We start from the raw sequence: 27,469 nt of genomic DNA, 5'->3' as shown, positions 1-27,469 counted from the left end.
TATGAGACCTTGAATAAACAATCGCTGCTACGTTCACAGGGAACGGTAATGAAATTATCTCTAGTATAAAAGAAAACTAGAACACTTCAGTAATATAACCCTTATTACTATAAGATATTTCTGTTATACTAGAATACCTCTGTAGTGCCAATAATAAAAAACAATCTGATGCCAGTGTCAACTGTGTGTTCTACTTAGCATGGTTATTTTATTAACAGACACTGATATCGTCTCCCAGGGTAGACTGAGAAATAAGAAAGGGGGAAACTTCCTATAAACACATAATGCCTGAGCGTTCTGTCAGGTACTGTTTGTTTAAATGTGAAATGTTAAAGTATTTTCTCATACATCAATTTCCCAGAGAGCCTAACAAGACACAAAACAGCAGCAGGAGCTAAATACTAAGTTGTAGTCTGAAAAAAAATCCTTATTTCTCCCTCTCCCCAAAGAAGAGCCTTGATTTTCATATCAAATTATAAATCGTTTTCCAACCCCATAAGGCTAAATAAAACATAATTCTAACCAAATCAAGTTTTAAAAAGTCATTTTCCAATGTTGTTGAAGTGATTGCTATTAATTACTTCCCTCAAAAAAGCAATTTACCATGTAGAAAGACGACTCTTCTGAAAGCTCCCCACAGGGCTCAGTGCCCTTCTGATTGACCTGGGAGCAGTCTATTACACATGGCTCTGAGAGAAGCAGAGACTCCTGTGTTCGGTATTCCAGCTAATCAAGCCAGATTGCTCCCAGGGAGACCCAGTGGCATATCCATTTACTGTAGCTCATTCACATGAATTTGTCATCAGCTCAAATCCCCATGGCTTGTGCCCTCATGAAGTGAGGCCCTTCTGTCATAGGCAGGCTCATGTCAGACATCCCCATTGCCTGACCTTTCAAGAATTCTAAATACCCAGAATACAACTCCTAATTTAGGACTAAGAAACTATCTTGACCTATCCAACTTCAACCGAACATTCTGACACTAATACCCGCCTCAAAAAAACAACATAAAGGTAATATATTACAAAAAGTTTCCTTAAGCAGAAGCCATAACAAAATGCTTTAATCTCTTTAGAGATTATTGTTTTTACTATTGCCAACACACCATTTTAATAGATAATTGCAAGTGTACAAAGGCACAATGCTGCACTCAGGCCATACAGTACTGTATTAGAGGAGTTCCAAAGCAGTGTATTCATCATTTGACCCAAATAGTCATTGGGTGTTAAGTACCTGCACAAATTCAGGGAATGAGTTTGTAAGTACCACTTAAAGTTACACTTCCACAGTCAAGTTTGTATAGGCAATTCTTGTAATCATGTCCTGTTGGGTCTACAGATGTGTAATATACTGACAAAAAGACCTTAAATAATTTGAGTTCTCCAGCAGTCACAACTAAGTTATTAGTCGCTACCAGATCATATTTTAAGTTGCATTTTCAAATCTGCAGAAGCTATGGTAGCACAACCAGCATGGTAAACTAGTAAAACTCTAGTTTTAGCATTATCTTATACATCACATTTCTCGATCCGTGCATTTTTCAGGTATCTTTTTGGACATCTACCAAAGACTTACCTTAGGAACAATACAAGTAGAGAGCGCTCTATACAGCAAGCTTCAAACAACTGTTCCAAGACCAACAGTGTTAAAAACACTGTATTCTAGGGACACTATTTTAAGTTTTGCTTACAGTGGCTGAACAATTTTAGGGCAAGAAAAAAGCATTCGTAATCTATTCATCAAAAGATTATTAAGTCATGCACCTTCTTTACTGGAGAGGGGAGGAAACCACCTGTAAATATCAGTTGAAGCTTAATCACTATAATGAGTCGTTGGGGCATTTTTCAAAACACCTGGTATCAATACTGCAGCATCCTTTCTTAGAAAGTGGATTACTACCGATTCAGCTGTGATGTTGGTTGGATAATGTCAGCTTGTCAACAGGCTTGAACTCCTTAGTATGCAATGCTTTTCAATATTGCGTCTAGGCTACTTCATAATTTGCTAGTGTGGGATGTCTTCTGAAGCCATATCAGCACATAGTAAGAAAACATTAAGGGTCATGATCTACAGCTGACCCGTGGGACCATCATGGTCAGGCTAGATATAGCAGTCTGTTTGTTTCTACATTCAAATGCTGCAGCAACTTGTAATTTCTACAACAATATGAAACATAGTTACAACCCATAATCTGGAACTTTGAATATGGACTGATGTCTTTAGAATCACCAGTTCCTTTTCTGCCAGGAAACCTAAAAATTACAGATTTATACATTGCACTGTCTTCCAGCCAAAGATACCTTTGTTAGGCTACAAAGACCTCATTCTCTTCTCTTCCATATCTTTTCAGTAACTTTATTCTTTGTCAACCTTTCTCCAAGTGGTCCTAGAGAAAGTAATTTGAGTAAAACAAAAATATAAATTGTATGTCAGGAATTATTAGGAGAGAAATGAAGTGCAAAGCATAGAAAATTACTGTGTCATTGAATAAATTTATAATTCACCTGCTACTTAAATATTGGTTTCCTATCTCAGGGATATAATGGCAGGTCGAAAGGTAAGGTTCAAGAGGTCTCTACATCAATCACAAGGATAGACCTTCTTGCATCCAAGAAACAACTAAATAAACTAGGAATATTCAGTATGAAAAAAAAAAGCGCAATCAAGGGAGATATGATACAGATCTACAAAGTCAAGGGGGTGGTAGAAGAGTGAACAAAGTGCAAAAAAGTAAGAGCGTCAACTTACGTTATCAGAAATAATTAAAAATAAAAGGTAATGATTCCTCCTGCAACATGCATTAATGATTCGAAGTGCTTTGCCATTCTGGGAAGCCAAGAGTTAAAACTAGTGCGGGATGGACTAGATATGTTTAAGGAAGAGAACTCCAATGATGCACAGAAGTGACATATAGCTCAGAAAGCCTCCAAGATATAAATGGCTGTGGATTGACTATGCATGAAAACAACTATACGTGCTGCATCTAGTCTCCCGTCTTTGTCATTTTTTAGCTGCTAATACAGACAAGCTACTTGTATCTTTGACTAAATCAATATAGCTGGTTTTACATGCTCTGGGGCACTCTGCCATTCTTTTTAGTGCCTCTGAAGCCTTTCAAAGAAGCCTACAACCTCTTCATCTGCTGCCACCATTCTATTTGCGCTGCAGCTTTTCAGAACAGATGTTTGGAACTGGAAGCTGTCACAGCTAGAAAAAGTGAAGCTCCTTCTCTTGGCTGACGCAGTGGAGGACAAATTACTGCATTATAGTAAGGTTATCCTTAAGCTAAAACTGCTTTGATTCTACTTTTATGAATTTCATGCCCGACAGATGCAGACAATCATTCCATCAGTTAATATCAGGAACTGCTTATTCTTTGGCTTTGCAGTGTGTATTCATTTTAAAAATCATAACAAAAGTCAGGTAATGTATATGCACATAGTTATATAAAAAATGGTAAAATTGTAATTATCTTCATATTCAAACACTTCCTTAATTTATCGTCTTTGCATGAAAGATTTATAGAACCTGTCTTCCTAAATCCCCTCTGTCTATAATAATGGTGTATTTTTTAAATAACTGTCCAAAAAAGGAGTCCAAATGCAGTCCTTGATCAGACTAAAGCAGAACTGAAACTCTGTAATTTCATGAGCTGTCTTTTTAAGCAAGATTCCAGCCTCTTGCTAATGAATGCAGTTCATTCAAATTAAAAGCAAGTGTAATTTTATCACTGCTGATATCACTTGCAAAATACTGATCCAGATAACGTCAAATATTTTTGAAAGGTGTTCTAGCTTCAAAAGAGGTTACTTTCAAGATTCTGTGTTGTCCCTGTCTTCGCTTTCCCTGTTTCCCAGATTTTAATTTTCTACTGGTCAAACTGATGCTTAGTTCTTTTTGCTTTTTCTCCATTTTCCAAGGAAAACCTGTCAAGGAATTCGCTGTATTAGAGCTGAGAGAAGCATGTGTGGGAGCTGAAGGAGAAGGAGAAGAAAGGTCTGTGAAGAACTTGAACAGAAACCAAGGATATTTCTTATTTCAGGTTAAGTTGAACTGACTGGTTTGGGGTTTTTTGCTTTATTTTTCATTTTACTAAGGTTATTATACTTGATTCATGAACAATATTTTATTTTACCTGAAATAATTATTTTACTTTTTCAGAAAATCATTTTAGCTGTAAATGGACCATGCATGTAAACAATTGGGGTTTTGAGCCATGAACAAAATTTGAGAATGCATAGTGCTATTAAACATCACAGGTTCCATTTCTGGTTAAAATGTTTTATTATTATTTGTGTGTTTATATTAATGCGTTTGATGAATATAGATGCAAGACTCATTTTTTTTCCTTTTAAATTTGGAGTCACTTAAGTAAAAACAGGAAAACGTATGTCTTTAATGTTTTCAATAGTGTTTGTGCCTGCAAGAGTTAAAGCAGCTTTCCTTTCCAAAATACATACTATGATAATTTGTATTTAACTCAGAAGTTCTAGGCCCCACTTGAAATATCTAGGTTTTCTAGAAATCATATGTAGATAACTAAAACTAATGAAGTAAATGGCTTTTTATCCAATCTTATTAACTGATCTTGCAACAGCAACAGAAATAACAATTACATCGAAGAAAAAAAAATTCTTTAACAAACTGCCTACAGGAGTTAACCCATTCTTTCCAGGATGTTGTCCCCCTTTCCCTTCAGCCCTGACAAATTAGTAATTTGTTCCAGTTTTAATGCACTTTGCTAATAAGCCTGGCTTCATTTGAAGATTCACTCTTTGCTTTTGTTTTAATATATTTGTCTTCTCACTATACTAATGATCACAGATGTGAGTGCTGAAAAGCAGTTAAGATTACTTATCCAAACTGCTTCTTGAAATGGGTAGATCTTGCTTATTTTATGAATACGCTTTCCTGTCATGGAAAGACGTTTACTCACAGTACTCCCTATCTTGAGACTTCTAGGAACAAAAAACAGTTCTCAAGTGAAGCTTCAAAGCTCAAATTGCCAAAATTTTGAATAGGTGGGCATAATCACAAGGCAGGATTTGTTCAGATTAAGGTGTCCTTAAGAGGTTATAGATCTTTTACTGGAAGCTTTAGCCCTTAGCTAAACCGCAGTAAGAGACCTTGTATTCACACCTTCATATATGAAGGGAAACAATTGTTTTTTAAACAACTCCGATTTGCTTTGCATTTGCAGCAAGCTAAAATGTGAACTGGGGGGGTTACTGCAGCTCAGATGAGAGTCAGCAGTCTTCAAGTGTGGGGCAATAACTTCCTGAAGTCATATGAATATTCCTCTGATCTTCTACCATTCTTTTTTACTTTCATTCTCTCTGACATATCTAAGGTCCGGTTACAACAAATCAATCTCATTCTATGAGCATGTTTCTAACTAAGTATGGGACTATTTTCTAGTCCAGTGTTTTCACACCGGGGGTACAATTCCAACGTGTGACCATTCATTTCTACATTAAAAAATGAGACACCTACTCCAACGACACAAAGAAAAATTTCCTAGGACTAGTTTGTGAGGCCATGTTTTCGGATGCAGAACACTGTCTCACTACTAAGCTACTACTAGTACCTGCCAAGTAGTTAGTCACCAGACTGTAGATTGAGAGCCACTTCATGTACCTTTTATTATTGCATGTAAATACTGTTAAATACTTGAATTTGAGACTTGGATTCCCACTTCAAAACTCACATTCTTTAATCTTGTTCTTTGAGACAAACAATTTTCCTCATTTTTAAAACAGCTGATCCCCAAGCTGCTACATCTTTAGTCTGATTGGTAACACATCTTATCATCATCTTGTCTAATAACAGTAAAACAGCCCTAAGATTGCTTTTTCCTGAAATTATATTTTTAGCATTATCCTTTCCAGACTCTTGGCAAGACTCTAGAAGTAGCCATTTGAAGATTAAAGGTTTCAGCTTCTTGAGAAATTGTTGTTGATTTGTCCTTTAATCACAGGTTTTCTACAGAGACTACAGTTTTACAAGCATGTTGGCATAGCAATCAATGAATGGAAAATGTTTGCAAACAACGAGCACCTTTCCTTTTCCTTTTCCAGAGCCAGCATTTCAGTAGTCCATGAAAATCCTCATGGAATTTAAGAAGTGTCATTAACCAAAAGCCAAAGCTGACCTGTGTGAATGAAGTACCATGGATGTGATGAAACTGATATCAGCCAACAGTGGTGGAGATTAACTGGATCTGTACAGCCAGTTCAGTACCCAATGAGAACAGAGCACAACAACATGAGGCTTCTTAGGATGAACAAAAAAATGGATAGAAATATTCAGGGAAAAGGTAACAGAGAAATAAATGTCACTTGAAAAGCCATTATCTGTTTTGCACAGAGGAAAAAGAGCTGCTACTGAAGGAGTACAGAAGCTCTACTTAGACTTCATGGCCCGCAGGAAAAGTTTTCTTTTATATTATTTTTGTTTCTGTTTCAACCTATAATCCTACCTGCTGATATTGAACATCCCAGCATGCTGCTTAGTTACATGCAAAAAAAATATTTTTATGCTTTTCAGAAACTGTCAAAATAAGAAGCAACAGTGTTTTAACTAAAACATCTTGATTTTGCCACATTCTGCTGAAGGTTATTAAATTGAGATGAGTGAAATAGCTTCTTTCTGTTGAATTTCATAGAATCATAGAATGGTTCAGGTTGGAAGGGACCTTAAGGATCACCTAGTTCCAACCCCCCTGCCATGGGCAGGGAATTTGGAAAGGCTTGTAACATTCAGAAGACAAAAAAATTGTCAACTCCCACCAAAGGTTTCTAAATTGAACATGATAATCTTGTGAAAGACTCATTAACTGAGGGCAAGAATGTCCAAGTTTAGAATATTTCATTTCATAATGACACATATCTTATAATACACATTTACATGTATTTATATGTATTTAATATTTAGATAAAAAGCTAGTCATAAAGTTCAGAAAAAAAAGCAGTCTTCACGTTTTCCTAAAACTGTTCTGCATAACATATCTGAAATAAAAACCAAGGATGTAGCTTTGTAGTTGAGAGTTTGTCAGTTAAAATCCGATATAGTACCAGACTTCTCATTTTGTACTGTAAATGTAGATAAGAAAGTAAAATATAGTAATTATTATAGTAATCTCCAGCTGGAAAGGTAAATTAATGTGAATAATAAAAGTTTGGCCTTTATGAACACTAATACGTTTTATTGGAAAGACTTGTTAAATACATCTGTAGGGTTGGGCTTTAAACAATAGTATCTCATCAGCTTCTTCAGACACAGGGTGGAAAGGATTTACCACAGCTCTCCATAACTATTCATCCAGATGCAACAACACATATGTGGATGAGAGCTGCCTTCTCACAGACTTCCATTATACGGTGCAACAGGTGCACTTTGTACTCCCATGAGATTATAGAAGGTGGACTTCGTAGTACTGAGTTTAGTACTGCAACTTGATGAGAATTTCAAAAGAGATCTGAAATTAATACAACCTTAAATTCGCCCAAAACTAATCAAATCATACACTGAGATGTCTGCATGAAATTTATTAGTCAAGAAAAGAACTGGGAATGACTGAGACAGAAACTGCAAATCCTCTTATGTAAATCTGTGGCCTCTTTGCTGAAGGCTTTTATTTCCCACTTCTGAGTTTCTTGATCAAGTCTTGTACACTCAATTTCAAGAAAAATGTTTTAAAATTAAATCTTTTAAAATCTTTTAAAAATAAAAATATACGTGATGTGTATAAAATATCTCTAAAATTTCATAATTGAAATAAGCATGCACTTTGAAATATACTTCCAGAACAGCTCCAATTTGTCTTAAGAAATTTGAGCTAAGTTCATTTTTATGATCACTCCTTCAATATTCAGAGATTATTTTTACAATATACTAATGAGAGACTGAAAAAGATACAGTGACTATAGCCTTTCAATACAATAAACACAGGATGGGAAGCAGCAAAAAGGATCCCGATCAAGGGTTGCATATAATATCATTTGTGTGTTTCTAGTTGATTGATTGCATCCCACATAGACTGTGCCCCTGACAGTGACTGTGATGGTAATGTTGCCAAAGGAGGAGGAACTTCTTAGAATAACTAGACAAATGTTTTTGCTTGGCTCAGTAACGATAGAAACAAGTATCATGAGCTGTAGTTCATGAAGTAGAAGTTTCTCAGCTACTTATAGTGGACTGTCAGGTTTAAGACAGCATGTGAATGGATAGGACTATTAAAATAACTCTAGTATAGCTTCCAAGAAAAAAATTACTAAAATATTTTATATTTCTAAAAAATCACCAAAATATTTAAAACAAACAAAAAAAAAAGGGCTAACTGGTGCCAGAAAGAGGAGGAACAGCATACTGCAATGTCACCCATGGACATTCACATGAATCAATTAATGGTGATCTTATGTTCTAAGATTTGCCCACTGCCGAAATGATACATCCTGACAGGACTAGAGTATCCTGTATTGCCAACAATGTATAAACTCTTAGTTGAAGCGGTCATCTTTTTAGACTAAGAATTAGATGAAAAGGACATAATTTTCTCTGTAATCACTGATGCCTTAAATACATGCAGATATCAAAATGTTTCCAAGTTTCTTAATCACCACACACTTGGAAGTGTAATTGTCCATTCTTTGCTAGATGATTTTCATGGCAGTAATGAAGCAGCACCGGAACTCTGAAAATAGAAAGTGCACTACAGTCAAATGATTTAAACATCGACAAAGTGTCATTATTTGTGGATGAAAACTGCTAAACTTAGGAGACATAATTCTATCCACAAATTAATGGGAAATGAGAATAAATACATTTCCAGTTAATTATCCAGTTCATATACTGCACAATACTGAAAAGTAAGCTTTAGCTGAGCCATAATTTAATCTTGCAGACACAAGCCACTGATCATTATTATTCATTTGCCAAAAAAGTTTTAGAAGTATAGGAGATATTTCATTTGTCAGATGTGAATACAGGAAAATGGTCAGGCACGCCCCCACAAGATAGCTATCTTAATATTCTCCAGTTGCAAGGATCTTAAAATATTATTTAGCTATAGAAATTACTTTAGTTAGATTAATAAGAATTGCATAATTGCTGTTGTATGATGAAGTTAGGAACATCGGAGTCATCCTCATAATGATGAAATACTAATATTTTTTCCAAAGTGCAACTAGTTTGTCATGATATAGTCTTTAGTTTACAGCTATCTGATTTTGCAAGTGATGATGTTTGTGACATGGTGAATTGGTGCATGTTAATATATAAAGAAAGAATTTGCTACAATTCTTAGTCATAAAATTGCATCATGGCAAGCAAAATAAGCAAAAAGGAATTTCATTCATGGAACGCATTAGATTTAAAATGCCTGATTTTATATTTTAATGTCAGCTACCTGAAGAAACTTAATCTATTGAGTTAGGTTGTCCACGAAAGGGAAATGGCAACCACTTCTGAAAATGAAAACAGATGAAGTATAAATTCTGAAACATTGTCTGCCCAAAGATTTAACAGAATGTACACACACACTTTGGTTGTCTTGTATCAGGTCTTGAAATCCTAGTTGCCTAAATTTCTTGAAAGTTGTAGAATTTATGCTTGTACCCCTCTCAAAAGCAGCAGAGAAAATAATATGGGTTTTTTGTGTGTAAACAGATCTGGACAGATTAGAGAAACCTGCTACTTACCGATATCAAGTATAATGTTGAAATTAAAGTTAAATCCGATTTTATATTTTAAAAATGTTAATAATTGATTTTAAAAAATATTAAAATTCGTTAGACAGTATTACCCTTTTAAACAATACACTAAATTTTATGACATCAGAATATTATATTCAAAGAAAGTGAAATTGTTGACCTAAGAGATATCATTGTGGTCTATTAAAAGAGGTAGTATCATCCTAAAAATTTCTGTAATATAAAGGATTCTTCTTTATTTTGTATGAGGTCATTCTTGAGCACGCAAAGTTCACATTGTTGCTGTATAAGAATATATTCATCTTTATCATCAGTGAGGAATGAGACAGAACAAAGGTACAGATTCAGTCTGTACCAAGAATTCTGCTGACTGGTTGTCAATTTATTGAGGAATAAGGTCTAAAGCCTTCATTCTGCTGGTTATTCCATAGAGGTAGACTTTTGTTCTAAGAAGTAGCCTTTGGCTTCGCTGGAGCATGATACTCTCTTTTTGAGTAACCTGCAGTATCAGCAGAATAATATGCTGATAACAAAATAGCTCTTAACCAACCTTGCAAAATGTGTTAAACTCTGTTCTGCAAAATAAGCTGATTGTGTCCACAAAGGACTGTATCCCATGTCTGAATCCCCTGTACAAGGGGCGATTTAGAAATCCTACAGGATAGAAATTGTTTACACTTGACTTTTATATCAGCTGTGTGTATCACATCTTCTACACATCTGAAGATATCATTTAAGAAAGAATTTCCATCATCTGAGTAACACTACACATCCAGAACAGGAGCCACTAGTCTACTCCTTACCGTATTCATAGCACTTTGAAAATGCTTGGTGAGAGAAGCAAGAGCAGCACATTAGAGATGGTAAAACAGACATAAACACACAAACACAGTTTATCTCACTGGTATTCCCAGCAAGCCTGGAGCAAGTGGGATGAAGTTTGTGTATCAGAAGCTAAAAATGAAAATGAGAGAATGAAACAGAATTTGGTTAAAGATTTTTTTTCTATACTATCCAATTCTAACTGCCTATAGCTCTCCTAGGCAGAGACAGGTATGGTTCAGTTAGTTATGTTGTATGAGATGGACAGTGTTTTGTAATAATTGTTGTGATAATCTATTCAAACAAATAACGCAAGGTTCTGCAAGTATTTACGTCTTCAATACAGCTTTATTTTGTGTACACCAAAAATACTGACTTATGATAATGATTTGAAGAAGCAATGATATATATTCTGCTTAATAGTGTGGCACTTCACTAACAGAAAATAGTCAGAAAGACTAACTGTACACTTGGGAGCTGGGGTTGTTCAGCCTGGAGAAAAGGAGGCTGAGGGGAGACCTTATCGTTCTCTACAACTACCCGAAAGGAGGTTGTAGAGAGATGGGGATCAGTCTCTTCTCCCAAGTAACAGGCAATAGGACAAGAGGAAACAGCCTCAAGTTGTACCAGGGGAGGTTTAGGCTGGATATTCGGAAAATTTTTTACACTGAAAGGGTTATTAAGCATTGAAACAGGCTGCCCAGGGAAGTGGTTGAAGCACCATCCCTGGATGTATTTAAAAGACAGGTAGACATAGTGCTTAGAGATATGGTTTAGTGAAGTTTTATTGAAGAGTTAGGTTGATGGCTGGACTAGATGATCTGAAAGGTCCCTTCCAACCTAGGCAATTCTATGATTCTATGCTTGTTTTAACACCTTTGATGGACATGCAGCACTTCCCTGAACCCAGAGAAATTCTTCGTTGCTTTTCTGTTATGGAGGACACTACTGAAGCTGAAGTCAGTATTAATTCTTCCCTGAGATCTAAGAGGATGACAAAACATTGCCAAAGCAGACATGACTCACTTGCATTTTTGGTTTCATATATGAGAATAGAATAGAATAGAATAGAATAGAATAGAATAGAATAGAATAGAATAGAATAGAATAGAATAGAATAGAATAGAATAGAATAGAATAGAATATTTTCAGTTGGAAGAGACCCACAATGATCATCTAGTCCAACTGCCTGACCACTTCAGGGCTGACTGAAAGTTAAAGCACGTTAAGAGCAATGTCCAAAAGCATCTTAAACACTGAAAGGCTTGGGGTATCCACTACCTCTCTAGGAAGCCTGTTCCAGTGTTTGACCACTTTCTCGGTAAAGAAATGCTTCCTAATGTCCAGTTTAAACCTCCCCTGGCACAGCTTCAAACCATTCCCATGCATCCTGTCACTGGATACCAGGGAGAAGAGCTCAGCACCTCCTTCTCCCCTTCCCCTCCTCAGGAAGCTGTAGAGAGCAATAAGGTTGGCCCTCAGCCTCCTTTCCTCCAAACTAGACAAGCCCATCACAGGACATGCCTTCCAGCCCTCTCACCAGCTTTGTTGCCTTCTTCTGTAAGAATTCAAGGTCCTTCACATCCTTCTTAAATTCTGGTCCCCAGAACTGCACACAATACTCCAGGTGAGGCTGCACAAACACTGAATACAGTGGAATGATGACTTTTTTGACCAGCTGGTTTTACTGTGTTTGATGCGCCCCAGGAGGCACTTTGCCCTCTCGGCTGCCAGGGCTCACTGCTGACTCATATTGAGCCTCCTGTCGACCAGCACCCCCAGATCCCTTTCTGCAGGGCTGCTCTCCAGCCACTCCTCTCCCAATTTCTACTTGTGCCTGCCATTATTTCATCCTAGGTGCAGAATTTGGTCTTGTTAGAGGCATGATAACAGAGCACTGAATCCAGGCTTAGCACGCCTTGCCAGTAAGTGCAACAGATATGCAATCAACCCTATATCTTTCCTTGTCAGCTACGTGGTCTGTCAGTCTCACATGATTCATGAAAAGGAGGGAACATCGTGTCTGACAATTCACTCCTGAGTAAAGCACTGCCCTTACTACTCTAGAAATTTGGTCCAAAGCACCTGATTTCACTTACACTGTCTTGGTCATCCTTCAGAGAGTACAGGCAGGCAGGCTGTGAGCATGCATCCTCCTCATGTCCACCTGGGAATCCCACAGCTCTGCAGTGTCTCCACATTATGGTCCAGCCATAAACCGGCTACTTTCTGCATAAAGCTAAGTTTACCAAACCATTTATGTTTGCAGATTTAATTTCTCGAAGACAAAATATTGTGCAGGATATGTCTTCCTTCTAATTCATACCTCGTTGAGAAAAAGCTTAGAATTTGCAACATGCAGAGGACTTTTCAAGCGTTTACCTAAGAACCATGATTTTTCTCTTGGGACTCCCTAGTGTTTGCTTTCTATTCTCAGAAAGTGAAATACTGTATTGTACAAAAGTTGTACCATTTTTCAGTGAGAAAATTACGACTTCTTTGATGAATATGTGTGTCCCACAAAAAAAGTAACCCTGTGTTTGCTCATGGAAAATGTCAAGTACAAGCTTCAGAATATGGAACCTGTCTTTCTCATGTTAGCTTATTAATTTGTAAGACAAGTTTAAAAATATAGCCCCTTGAATTGAATATAAGGAATATGAATAGTTTGGGTTTTTTTACCTGTATCAACTGAAATTAATGAAAGCTTTCATATGTCGATGACAACATACATCACATTGCACTCTGGTGTTGAATCTTGCTTTCCATTGTCCTGGTATCATTTAACATCAGCCTGGAAAAATTTGGGGTTGATTTTTGTCCTTTTTTTTCAAACAACAAATGCAATGCAGTACAGTATGCAGTACAGTAGAAATACTGCAGTAGAAAACTGCTACTGTAAGATACAATAAAAATCTCATCACCTTTTTTTCACACTTTGATACATAAAATATTTATTATAACACAAGTACCCATGCATTTCCCCAGTTGACCAACACGTTGGTTAACCAGACAATTATGATCACATTTTTTGTCACTAGCATTGTATGCCAAATTATCAAGATGAGATCCAATTATGCAGGTCTATTGCATGCCTTGGTCCTGCAGCTCATTATAGTGCACACATTTTTGGACAGAAGTGAATCATTATATCAGCGGTCGACATTTTAGAAAGAATAGTTTCTATGGTCTTCAAACATATGCACATAAAAATAGACATCTGTTTAGGGTAATAGTGGTACAATTAATGATGACATAAACTGCAAAGGTACTTCATACAAATGAAAAAATGTCTTTATTTTCTAAGTAGCTGACTTTTGAGTTTTCCATCTCTATTGTACTGCATTAAAAGAGGTCAGTTGTAGAAAACTTTATCTAACATCTGTGATGATAATAGAAAACCTGTATTTCAGCAACTAGGCTGGCAAATTCTATGGCTTCTTTCCATCTATTTAAGTATAAAGTTGAATCTTCACAGTTTTAGCAGACTCTAGAAAAGAAAAAGAAGGGAAGGGAAGGGAAGGGAAGGGAAGGGAAGGGAAGGGAAGGGAAGGGAAGGGAAGGGAAGGGAAGGGAAGGGAAGGGAAGGGAAGGGAAGGGAAGGGAAGGGAAGGGAAGGGAAGGGAAGGGAAGGGAAGGGAAGGGAAGGGAAGGGAAGGGAAAAGTTGATTAATATCCAGGACAGCCAATGTCACTGCAGAGCCACTCTATAACCTTTGAAAAGTGATAGTAATTGGGGAAGGTCCCTAATGGAGAGGTTCCTGCTGACTGTAAAAAAAACAAATACCATTTCCATCTTCAAAAGGGCAAGAAGGAAGGCTGGGGGAACTGCGGGTTCCTAGCCTCACCCTAGTGCCAGGGAAGTCTATGAACTGAATCCTCTTGGAAGGCAAGTCCAGATGCATAAAGAGCAAGAAGGTGACAGGGAACAGCCAGCACAGATGTGACAAGGGTAAAATTGTGACTAATAAGCATGAATGACTTTCATAATGACTAGATCTTTGGGTGAGGGTAGAATACTTGAACTCCCATGGCATCCTTGTAGCTGAATTAGGAAGGTATGGACTGAATGGACAGTCTTAAAGGAGACTGAAAATCGGGCTTGAACTGTGAATGGAAGTCACAGCTGTAAGTCTAACTGACAACCTGTTAAAAGTGGTGTCCCCCAAAAGACAACATAAAGGGAAAAGCTGAGGAAGCTGTGTCTGCTCACTTGGAGAAGAGAAGGGATAGAAAGGGTTTTATTCCTGTCTTCAACGGCTTAAGAGGGTCTGTAAAGATTATGGAGCCAGGCTGTTATCACAGCTGCGTGTCGAAAGGATGAGAAGAACCATCACAAACTGCTGCAACAGAATTTATGACAAGATATTAGGGGAAAACAAAAAAAGTGCTAATCATTATAAGCACTAGAAGCATTAATAGAATATGCCCATGAAGTTTATAGAATCTGTATTATTTGAGCAAGACAAGCCCTGACCAACCTGATCTTCCTTCAGAGTTAGGCCTGCTTTCAGCAGGTGTTTGAATTGGAGGACCTTAGAAATCCCTTCCGCCCCAAATCATACAGCAAACCTAATCTGCTGTCCTGTATCTGTTCTGATTTTCCAATGGCATTCTTGAAGGTCAAGATCCCAAAGTCCAACTACAATTAGCAAACTCAGTCTACCATCTGGTACTTGTGATTTCTGGCCACGGCTCCATGTGTGAACCTGTTGAGCAAATAGCTTATTCCTAAAGTCTCTGAATGTATGTGGGTATACCAAGAAATGGTGAGAACAACAAATCTAAATAAACATGTTATATGCAACTTCTGACCTTGACTGTGCTGTTAGGAAAAGATAAATGAGTTTCTCTGTCCTTACTGTCTGATGTGCAACAAGGAATAATATCTCTCTCTCTTTTTTTTTTTTTAATAGCTTTTGAGTTTACTATCACTTGATAACGGAGAACCGTAGCAATAAAGCATGATCATTATGGTATGAACAATAGTTAGTTATACAGAGAAGTTTATTTGAAGCTTAACTTTGATAGCAATTACTTCCTTTGGATACAGCTGCTTTTAATCAGAGCTAATACTATTTAATCTGAAAACCTAGCCCTGCTGGCTATCAACTGATGTACAGCCACATGGAGTAGTACAGAGCTAAATAGTTTACATGGAGAACAAAGCTTGAATGTAAGTACTAAGCAGTAATTCTTTAAATGTCTGTGGGAGGAAGTTTAGGGTATATGCATCTGAGAATCCCCTAGGGACTGCTTTGACGTTGGTGTCTGCTATGATGTAGAATGAAAGAAGCTCAGAAAAATCTTTTTGATAGGCTAAAGCTCTTTAATACAGCCAAATTCTCAAAACTATTAACTAAAGAGAGCATAATTAAAAATGTATGCTGTTAATCTGAAATATACCCAGCTTTTTTTAGATGCTACAATGTGTCAGAGTATGAACAAGCATATTTTAAAATGACAGGTTAAAAAAATAACATTCAACTATTGATGTTACACATCCCAAGATAAACTGTTGGATTCAACCACTTAAATTCCCTTTGCTACTTCATTACCGCATTTGAAAATGCAGTTTGCTTTATTTCCCCCCAAGAATTTTCTCTTCAACCATCGGATTCAACCAACTGCTTGAACCATCAGATTTTATCTTGAAGAGTTAAAAGGGTGGGTTTGATCCTCTCCTATTGCTGAGATTAATGAATCCCTTTATTAACATTGTCTACATTAGAGGACAATACAGTACAATGTATTTCAAATATCTGTATCATGATTTAAAAATTATCAGAGGACTGTAAATACACTACATAGCTCACTGATCACTGCAAAATACATAGAGACCTTTGGAAGAGAAACCCTGTAACCTAGAAGCTGGTTTTCTCCGTTGTAATGGGACACGCAGTTAAGAGTGCTAAGGAAAAGAAAAGGCCTTGGTAAGTGGTACCATCCAGGCATCCCCCTGTTGATGTTGGGAAGAGATCTCCTGATATTCCCTCACTAACGGTAGGGAAAATCACTCCGTGTTCCTCCTGGTCATGGAGGTAAGTCAAACATGAGTAGGGTGTAAAGAGCAGTTCCAGCTTCCTGCTCCAAACTGTGGTGATCAAGCACTGGCCTGGGTGACGTGTATTCCTGATCAGACATAATCACATGTTTTACTACCCCTTCTACAGCTCTTTTCACAGCCCAGTTTCTTCATCTTTACCACTGCCATCCCCTCCAAAATAAGCCAGCTAGTCCTATTTACTCTTTCCCGAGGGGTCTCAGTTTTGCTGACTTTTTATGCTTATTTGTTATTCATGATGTGGTTGCCCTGGAAAATTCCACCTTGGTCAGCAGTTCTGTAAGGTAATGCTTCTCTTTATACATAGTTTTTCATTTCTGCTATTTCTCATGTTGCTGTCATCTTAGTTTAGCCACTAGTCAGGGTTGGCCAGCTGCATTTACATTACCACTCCTTTGCTGTCTGTAACACCTGTATTTTCTTTTGCTGTTCCCTTCTTACTTTATTTCAGGGTGGATTTTGGTCTGAATTCTTGTTTTGGATTACTAGATCACTAGAAACAAAAACAACACTGCCTGCTTATATGGCCTTTAATCTGCCTTGGGTAAAATACTGGTCCCTAGGAGGGGGGACAAGAACATACAACACTATTGTCACAAAAAATGTTACCTGCTGGCTTTTGATCAAGTTTTTCAAGAAGAAAACTAAATGAGGCCAGGAATCTGCAGATGAAATTTTTTGCATTACCCCTGATCAGCTCAGTATCTTTCCCTGAGGGTACGAACTTCTTTTGTTACTGCACCTAGCCTAAAAGATAGTGTGTACGGCTCCTACAGCCACCTCTGATCCCTGGATTTGAATTACCTTAGAAATCACAGGTTCTCCTTCAGACCTCACATTCAGGTCTCTTCCCTTAGGGTGCCACTGTGCTAAAGCATCAGCATTCTTTACGTGGACTGACACATCCTGCAAAGAAAACCCTACCCTCACTTTAGTTTGCAACCTGATCAAAGTTCTATGGAACAAATTGCTATTCAGTCAGAATCTGGAAACGTGCTATTTTCCCTTTTTTCACCGTAAAGCTGTAGAAAGAAGAAAAGAAACCTTTCTAACCTTTATGGTGGGAGAGGTGTTAGTGTTGCAAAGTATCAGAAAAGTTGTAAAACAGCAATGAACCTAAGAGACAATGTCTGTTATTGATGGGGACAGCTCTGAACTGACACCCCATAGTGATAACTACTTGTTTTCCCCTTTTCTTTTTAATCCTTCCAGCTTTTAAGAAAGGGAGTGACATTATATATTGGCTGGTACATATTGAATGAAGGATACTGCTGACAGAGCAGAATTCGCGTAGTCTGTGAGAAAATGGTATTAAGCAATTAGTTCACATTTCTACTTTAAGTGACTATGCTACAGTTTACAAATAAATATTAAATGACTGTGAGAAAAAAGACATTTCATTTACATCCACTGATGGTCATCAATGAAGAGGAATAAAAATAAACACAGGTATTTTTTTTCAGGCAGTACTTCCATTAATGTCCAAGACCTTCAATAAAACAGACAGAGCCAAATTCATCTCTGTCCACTAGTTCTTGACACTCTCTACTTCCAACATGTTGGACAGAGCTTCCAATAGCCTAAACATGGATTGTTCCGTTGGTTCCAGTAGAGACATAATGATTTGTAACCATTGAAATCCAGCATTGTGTGTTTGCAAAAGGTATAAATCAGAGCAGAGACTGATCCATTGATTTTCCTCCCACTTCCTTGTCCATGCCCTGTGCTTTGGAGTGCTTTCCATTTTCTCATCGGTTCTTACAGATATCATCTGCAGTGGTGTCAGTCACTCCTATCCAGATGTGTAACAACTTTCAAACAATTACATCATTAAAAATTCACTTTACATATTCTCTCTAAGCAGAGAAATAATAAATAATAAATTTGAATAATAAGGAGTCAAAAATACTGATATGACCTCATTGTATAAGAAGTTACTTCTCTTTTGACTATTACGTTTTAGACAGGGATGTTGTAATTTAAATATGTGTAGATGAAATACTATAATCTATAATGGCTTTGATGCTCTAAATAATGGTTACGGATTTTATGAGCCTTTGACTGGACTCAGTTTTTATTTCTAATTTGTATGAATGACCTGCTCAGATCATTAGTGGAGATTTATACAGATAATATAGTGATTTATTATGGTTCTCTAAGATCTCTAGATGTAGTTTATGCCCTGATTTCAAGCATGAATGGTGTCAATGATTTGCTTGAACTAAATAATTTATCACTAGAAATAAAAACAAAGATTGACAAACTGGGTGCTGTACTCTGAATAAATTAATCTGCTAGTGGTAGATCAGAAAAAGTCTTTGTTAAAAATTCTTTCTGCAATAAAACAGTATGTAAAATAACTTCAATAAATAATATGGAAGATGTTACTCAATATACATGAAAATGAATCTTGGTTATCAGCAAACTGGTGTTGAACTTGGTTTGTGTATTATTAAATTAATATTACTAGTAAATCCATAAAAAGCTGATCTGCACTTAAGATCAGATACATTAATTTCTTCAGTCAGTTGCAAAGTCATGCCTTTGGTGATTTCACATTGCATCAGTGTTTAACATCTCTTTAACTTCTCTTCGCATGAAACAATCAATAAAATGCGGTCCAATCCTATGCTACTTAATCAAACAAAATTTCTATGAAATCAAATATTTACAATGTCTGGAAAAAGACTGGAAGTTTGATTCACTGATTTATAAAGGGATTTTCTAAGTGCCTTTGTAATGTTGTAAAACTGGTCAGTTGCCTCAAGAAGAGAAATTTTGCATATTTATAACTTTGTAGAGAAAGCCTGAAAAGCCTTAGTACTGGAAGTCTTACACTAATGTGTTCTTTTAATTACCTCTGAAGAATTTAACTGCTTAAAGGTATATATTGCTAATTTAACTTGACATTTTAGAATAAAAATGCAATGCTCTACAATTCTTGGTCATCCGGTAAATAAGGGAAACACTTCAAAAATTTGATTTCTTTTTGTACATGTATTTTTCTACTTGCTTAGTGCCTCCTGCAGTTTGGCACATCTTTAACGTAGCGTCACAAATAGTAAATGCAGTGAAGGTGCAGCACCACAGGCTTCACTTTGTTCTAACAATCAGAGAAAATACTCATGGTACTGTGTTGCTCTAATCTACTGAATTCTTTGATGCCATGTCCTGAGCTGCTGTAGTTGCTAGCTAAAGCAACTTGGAGTATGTACTTCCAGGTGACACATCCACACCTTCCCTTTAATATACATAGAGACCAATACGAGCTGAAGCATCCTCAGGAGAATATATCACATTTTGGATGAATAATGGCCTTGTTCCTGTTCAAGCTTAAATTCCTTTCTTAAGATTATGAACAAAGGTTGGTATGATTCTAATTATAATTGTCAATGCTTATTTTCATAGCTCTAGGAAAAAAATATTTCATTTGACAGGTTGACAATGCTATGTAAATTTTGTCCATATGCCCAATGATTTAGGACTACTCACATCCAAAATAAGCACCTTTTTGACTAGGGCAAGTGGCACTATTCAATAAAATATCAGTATTAAAACACTAGTAGTGGAAAATCTGTCATTCTGTTCCAGTCTCCCAGAGCAGTCTTTTCCTTGGCCTAATTTTCAACTCATCCTTACATTTATAGATTTTGCTACTATTTAAAGCACTGCTACTTTGCTCTCAACCACTTCATGACTGCTGAATGGAATGGTATTAAAGCATAGGTCATCCTGCATAGCTGTCAGTAAGGAACATTTTAAGATATGTTGGACACATTTCCTTTCTATTTCCAGTTGCTTGTTTAACCAAGATAACTACTAGAGAAAAAATAATGTATAAGCTACAATGGGACATATTATAATATCTCACTGTACTTAAAACAGCTATATGTTATTTCATAGCAATAAAAGTACATGCTTTGTAATCACTACATTCTTCGCACCCACTGTATACAGGCAGATAAAATGAATAAAGAATCCATTTTAGAGTTTCCTAATAAGATCTAAATTTATTTGCAATCCGTTTTTGAATAACTATAATGCATATATTACCTTGTCTGCTTTTTATACCAATATTTGCATGTGGAAAACATTAGTAATGCAACAAAAAAACGTTATTTTCAATATTTCATTTTCTATTGTGCTGCTAGTTGTAGCATTGTTAGTGACATTCAAGCTACTTCAGGCAACTATTTTATTATTTTACTAGTAATGTAAAAATCAGAGATGTATATGTAAACAGCAATAGAAAAGCTCCCTTTGCCTACATTTAATTGCTGAATGTCCATGACTGTGTACTTGACAAGTCCAGCTTCTGCCTCAGCTTCCATCTTGTATCTTGTTTTAACTAAATCCCTTTAAAAAGGTGCAGAGCAAAAGCTCATAACTCTCCCCTGAGCGTTTTAGATGAATCAGGCCTGTTATGATACGGTACACACCCACATACTAACACGCTTCTTAGCTATCTTCACAGGATAGCAAGAATTAAATTAAAAACTTGCTTGGGCACCTTACACAATGGGAATACAGGAAAGCTTGGCATTCTCACACTTATTTCCAGAGTGATGTTTCACTCTTACACATTCTCAGTGCTCCAAGTGTTTTACTAGAGGTTTCTTGCGAAAACTCAATATAAGCCTATGAAAAGTGAAATGAAAATCACACTATATTTGCTCCAACATCGGTATAAATTTTCTCTAGAAGACATCTGCTGCAAACCATATCTTCCTGGGGACCAAAGGCTAAAGTTTCCAATTTATGGTTACAGTTTTGTGACAGGTTGGCCTTGGTTGGCTGCAAGACCCTCATCCAGCCACTCTCTCACTCCTCCTCCTTGACAGGATGGCTGCAAAAATAAAATGGAAAAGCACAGGGGTCAAGATGAAGACAGGGACATTAAGTACTAGTTACTGTCATGGGTAAAACAGACTTGACTTGGGGAAAATCAATTTATTGCCAATTAAAAATAAACAAAAAATTGTTTCCCCCTTTCCAGTCAGTGTGAACTTCTCCGGACTGCCACGACTTCTCAGATATGATGGAACGTGGCTTAGTAACTTCACCAGCCAGTTCCCTCAGGACCCATGGATGCATCTCATCCGGCCCCATGGATATGTGCACCTTCAGGTTTCTTAGATAGTCTTGAACCTGATCTTTTCCTACAGTGGGCCGTTCTTCATTATCCCAGTCCCTGCCTTTGCCTTCTGCTGTCGCTAGAGCACTTACCTGTGAAGAGTGAGGCAAAAATATATATAATAATTGGCCACATATGCACTGTATATTTATGAGTCTAATGAAGAACATAATCCAAAAGTATCTTCTAAAGATATTTTAAAGTTGATGTTGGTCCAGTACTTTGTTATTTAGTGCTGCAACTAACTCAAGGTCATACATTTTAAGGGAGTACCAAAACATTTGTGAAAGTTTCAACGAGTTTTGACAGGATTTGTAGGTGTTTGCAACATATTTATGAATATTTTGGAGGAGATTTATGGGTTTGTATTTGATGATCATTTGTAAATCTGAAAAGTGTACATTACTATTACAATAGTGTATTCAGTTTTGGAATGAAAAATCCTAAACTGCAGTTTAAGAGATGAGTGTTAGTTGATTAATAATTTCGAGCAACTTTTTACTAGGTAGGAACTAAAAGTTTTGTCTGTGACCTGCTAGTTTCACTGGATCTCCTTATTCTGTACTGCACGAGAGAGCAAACAGATGAAGCTGATTGCCTCAAACACTTTGTTTCTAACTACTGCTACCAATGGTCCTCTCCATTTTGTTTTCCCCAGACTGAAGACTATTCATCCCTAATTACAGTCATCCTTCCTGTTCTTCTCTGTACCTTTTCTATTTCTCCTATGCCCCTTTTGTTTTAGACAGAGGGTTCAAGGTACAATCCCTCAATGAATTTATACAGCGACGTAGTGATTGTATTGTTTCCTTTTTCTTTTCTAATCCTTACTAGCATTTGACTTGCCCATCATTGTGTACATAATAGCAGTAAAGTAAGTATTTTTTCACATATATCACATTTATTTATACTGAATTGTAGCTCTCATTTTATTGCTTGTGTGACCTTTTCGCAACTCTTTTACAGAGATCCCTAATTTATACTACACTGCATATCTTTGTGTCATCAGTAGATATTGTCAGCTCATATTTTAATTGTTTTGCAAGTCAGCTATAAATATCTTGGTGAACAAAAAGAGGTAGGAGTTAGGATTTATTTGGGCAGTTTCTTAATGGCAAGGGCTGTATTGTAACACAGCAGCTAACTGTGGTTTCAGGAGTTATACTTTTCTTCTTTTCTTGGGAATTGATCTATGGTATCAGGAGCACAAACTCAATTCTCCATCTTAACTTCAAAATCAAAGCCTTTATGACTGAGCAAGGTGTCAAACAGCACCTAGTTGTCCAGGTAGCCTGGACATTGGCTGCACCAAGCATCATGTCTGGGCACAATAAAGACTTCTGCCCACAGAAGATTGAGTCTCTTAGCGGAGTTACCCTGCTCATTCTGTAGGGCTTAAGACATAATTTCCAGAAAGGCTTCCTACAAGCCATTGCACCCTGTCTGGCACAAGTCCAAATTGCTTATTAGTGTAAAGGTGAGCAAATTGTGAGGATACCTGTTTGCAAGGAAAGTGCAGTATTCCTCTTTACCCAAACTGTTGAGGAAATTCCTATAATCAACAGGTTGAACTGTACTGTAATTTCAACCCTGTAAACACAGTCTGGAGAGTAATTCAATATCATTTGGGATGAAAGATGCACAGCTAAAGGCAGTAACACTGTCATTCTTTAATGGTTGTCTTAAATTAAATTAAACAAACTCTGAAAAGCATGATCAAGTGGCTGAGATTATGGAAAAAAAATGACTATAAAAATTATTTTTATGTCATTTAAAAGCTTCAGATGAGCCATATGATGCCATAGATCAGCTGTGGGTTGGGTAAAATAGTATCACCTGGAATCCAAATGTGAAACTTAGACCCTATCCTTTATTGACATATGAGGAATCATTAAATGTGAAATACAGAGGAGTCCTACACCTTTTGTCATCTCTTTATCATATTTCTTGGTTTATTTCTTATTGTCAGTTTTTCAAAACTTTCTTTTCATGTTTTATACAATGTGTCATTGTTCCTCTTTTTTTGATGACACCTTTTATTGTTTCTCTTTTTTTTGACACCTTTTATTTTCTTTCCTATTGAAAATGCCTTGCTTCAAAATGCTATTGTCATTACATGTCCTACAAACATTTTTATGCTTCAAATAAATGACTGGGCATGGTTAAGTAATAAAAAAATAATTCTATTTCTATGTATTTACAATATTTCCTCTCACTGATAATTTGTCTTGTCAATTAAATTTAATATTTGAGCAGTTTCACCTACTCGTTTGAGTAGTTGGTAGCACAGTGGCAACAAGATACTTCTAAATCTCAGAGGAAAAGCGTTGATAGATTAATAGTATCTAGCAGCTTCCATTTTAGTTAACATATACAAAACTCTAATATTCCTTATTATATGAGGTAAAACACACCTACAAGTCCTTTGTACATGAAAAACTGATGGGTTGAGGAGGAACTTAAAGGGGGTTGAAATCTTTCTCTTCTACCTAGCCTAGAGTCTGCAGTGACAGAAAGTCTGTAGCTGTACTGTTAATTGCGTAATGACAGTTATATCTTTCCCCATTTTCATATCCTCAAGATAGAGCTGTCCCTCATCCCAAAATAATTACTCAGTCTAGAGGTATGAGATTGTATCTTTGCCTGAGAGACAGTTTGAAAAGAAAATTTGCAAATACTTGAGTGGAATACCACTGGCTGAAGTTCTGGCTAAACTGAATCAGAAGGTTTTTGACTGAGACCAGAAATTCACCTGCAGTTACCAGCTCCAATCATCTTAGCAAGATGGTTCATTCTTGCGGTTACCATTGTTCTCCTATTCCATCAAAGGTCATTTTGCTTACCCTGCACCTACAGCAACCAATCTTTGGTGCACCATGGAGGACATTGTACATCTTTCGTCTTCATAAGATCATGTTTTTTCCCTCAAACTCCCTTTTTATTACTTGTAAATGAAGTCAGTTCCTCAACTTTTTTCTTAATATTTTTTCTGTTTTATCTGCAATGTAAACAAAGCAAGTCAGAAACACTTTCCTGTGTAAAAGTGTTAGGTACCTGCCTGTGGAAGAAAAAGAGGGGAGAGAATGACCTGATCTATGTTGCTTTCATAGATTGTGTTGACAATGCTTCCTTCAGTAGACCAACAACTCATTCTGTATGCAGTTTGTCACTGATGCTTCTTTTATTTCCAGTTACAGATTGAAGATTTTTTTGAATCTAGAAATAGCTAAAAAATAAAACCAAAATAGCATTAGTTTTGTCAACTGTAGTTAATTCTACATTGCTAAAGTCAATAGAAATATGGTTATTACTTTTACTTTAATAGAATTTGCCCTTAGAACTAATGTCTCACCTCTGCTCACTTTGTGTGTTATGAAAACATGTATTCAAAATCAAATCACTACCCTGAATTTCTTTTTCAAACAAGATCATTTTAAATTAGGTTTGTTGGAATAACAAAGACCAAGCCACAGGACTATACTACAAAATAGGAGAGAGACATAAAAAAATATAAACCAAATTTTTAATTTGAAGTTTAGGCCTTAACTTCTCATAGCACATTTTCATCAAGTTTTTGTGGTAGAGAAAGTCAGCTTAGTTGCTTCTTCACATGCACTTCAAGAAGTGCATGATCTGGTATTTCTAATCTCTGTAGTATTATAAACTTTCCTTTGGGCAACAAACAATACTTCATTTCTCATTTACAAACAAGAAATTAATTCAGGAGAGAACTGCTTCCCTTCTCCACTTTTACAGGCATCTTTTTTTGTAACCTGTTCACCAAGTTACCTACTCAATAAGGGATATTTCAGGGTCCTTCAAAATGTAAAATGTATATTTTATCAATAAATATGAATGATAAGAACACAAAGATCTGATATATTTTTTTTTTAATGTCAATGTGCATGTTGGTCCTTTAGCTAGCAGAAATGAATAACCTAAACTCCTAGAACCAGGCAAAAATACTAAGCATGTGTCTCAACTGCGTGAAGTTGGCTATCCGAATGTCGTCAACTCATGCATTTATCCCTATGAAAAGCATTGCCTTCACTGCTTTGGCTTCTCTCTAATGCTTGTCATGGGAAAGTCTCTCTTCTATGCCAATACCTTGTTACTAGTTCACAAACTCACCTGTCCAATGCTTTGGAGGAAGATCCCATGACTTCTTGGGCATACAGAACTGTGAATTGTTTTCATATTCTGGTTTTCAGAATCATGATGACAGTATTCCAATTTCCATTCTACCACCATCAATGTTTAAAGGAAGGAAGAAAGACCTTTGTTCCTACAGACCCAATATTAACAGCATAGTTAGTAGGCCTAGTGACAGATATAGCTGGTTTTAAGTTAGTTCTCTCTACAAGGTTTCTCCTACACACAGAGCTGATATGCAATCAAGGTCCTTGCACAGCCTGATGGTTGAAATACAGTCCTTACCACAAAACCTTCCACTAAACATAGCTTTCACTGATTAATATCTTGTTGTGAAAATAAGCGTAATTTTCCACAGTCATACACTCAGTTCTCTCAGCACTTGACTGCAGTTCTGCCACATGTCCCAGCATAAAGTGCAGTAATGGGGAAGGCTCCATCATGCTTGGCTCACCTAGTGAATCTGCACTTAGCTTTTGTGAATTTGCACTTAGAGTATTCTGCCATCGTGCAGTCCTTTAAGCTCATTGATTCTGTTTTCCAAGTAAAAGTCAGCCCCTAATACAAAGATAGGCTTTGAAATAAAGTATAAGGAAACTATTTTGGAAGGTTTCCTTGTAACAATAGCAATTTTAGTGAACTGAGATAAAAATTAAAGATTTTTAGAACTGTGTGAAATGAAGCAGCAGTCATTTTCCTGAGATTTTCTTGACAAAAGGAAAACTGAAACTCTATTCTAATGTTACCCATACGAGCCTAATTAGTTTACCTCTCTCAAATATTGTATTTGTTCATAACATAATGCTAGGATGTTTCTCAGCTAATGGTCCCTTTGTCCGTAATCCCAGAGGTATTTCAGAAATAACTTCTCTTGTACCCCCACATACCAGGACACAAACATAAGTATTTTTCTCACATCTAGAAGCATACTATTTTATCCACTCCTGCTCATTCCCTCCGTCTTCCTGCTTAATCTTCCCAGCCAGCATTCAGAATATATTTGCTGCCTTCCTATCATGTTTTCACTCTTTATCTACTTCAAATTCTAACATGTATTCCCAGATTTCAACACCGTATCTGTCTATTATCACACTGACATGGCACGTAGCACTTAGAGACACATAACAAGTGCATGTTTTTATTTAAATATGTTCAAAATTCTGTAGACGTTGCATCTCCATGTTTGAATGCAGAACAGGACCTCTATGAAATTCAATCACAAAATAAAAAGGCAGAAAAAGGTGATGGAAGCTAGGACAGGATCCAGGAAATCTAAATCTCACTTAACCTGGAACTTTGGCATCCCCATCAAACAATATGCTGTCTCTCAAGGATTGCTTGTCCCTGCATGTGCTTAACTTTGCTAGATAGAGAGTTCTGGGTCTGACAGAACTTACATTTCTCTCATATTTTCAGAATGGAGGAGACTATTTTCCTTCTGATGCCAATCTCTTCCTGTGAGTCTTGCAATTCGGGTGTAGACAAAGAAAATCCTGGCTTTTCCCAAGTACCCAGGGAATTCCCTCCAAATTATCCATGGTCAGGACCATGTTTATAACACATAATGTTTGTCTCTATTAACAACAC

General features: G+C 36.7%; 1 long non-coding RNA gene across 2 annotated transcripts; it reads left to right on the top strand.

Annotated features, from left to right (window-relative positions):
- Nucleotides 1–2,964: 2,964 nt before the first annotated feature.
- Nucleotides 2,965–22,188, top strand: LOC134510935 (uncharacterized). 2 transcript variants are annotated; one of them, XR_010069760.1, is made up of 4 exons: nucleotides 2,965–3,268; nucleotides 3,921–3,996; nucleotides 6,078–6,316; nucleotides 21,593–22,188. It is a non-coding gene; the product is annotated as an uncharacterized LOC134510935 (long non-coding RNA). The 2 variants fall into 2 exon arrangements; XR_010069759.1 differs by lacking the exon at nucleotides 21,593–22,188 and having other exon boundaries at nucleotides 6,078–6,697.
- Nucleotides 22,189–27,469: the final 5,281 nt, after the last annotated feature.

Source organism: Chroicocephalus ridibundus, chromosome 1 (assembly GCF_963924245.1).
Source record: "Chroicocephalus ridibundus chromosome 1, bChrRid1.1, whole genome shotgun sequence".
NCBI classification, from domain to species: domain Eukaryota; kingdom Metazoa; phylum Chordata; class Aves; order Charadriiformes; family Laridae; genus Chroicocephalus; species Chroicocephalus ridibundus.
Note: the sequence above shows the minus strand (reverse complement) of the source record. Positions and strands in the feature narration are given on the sequence as shown.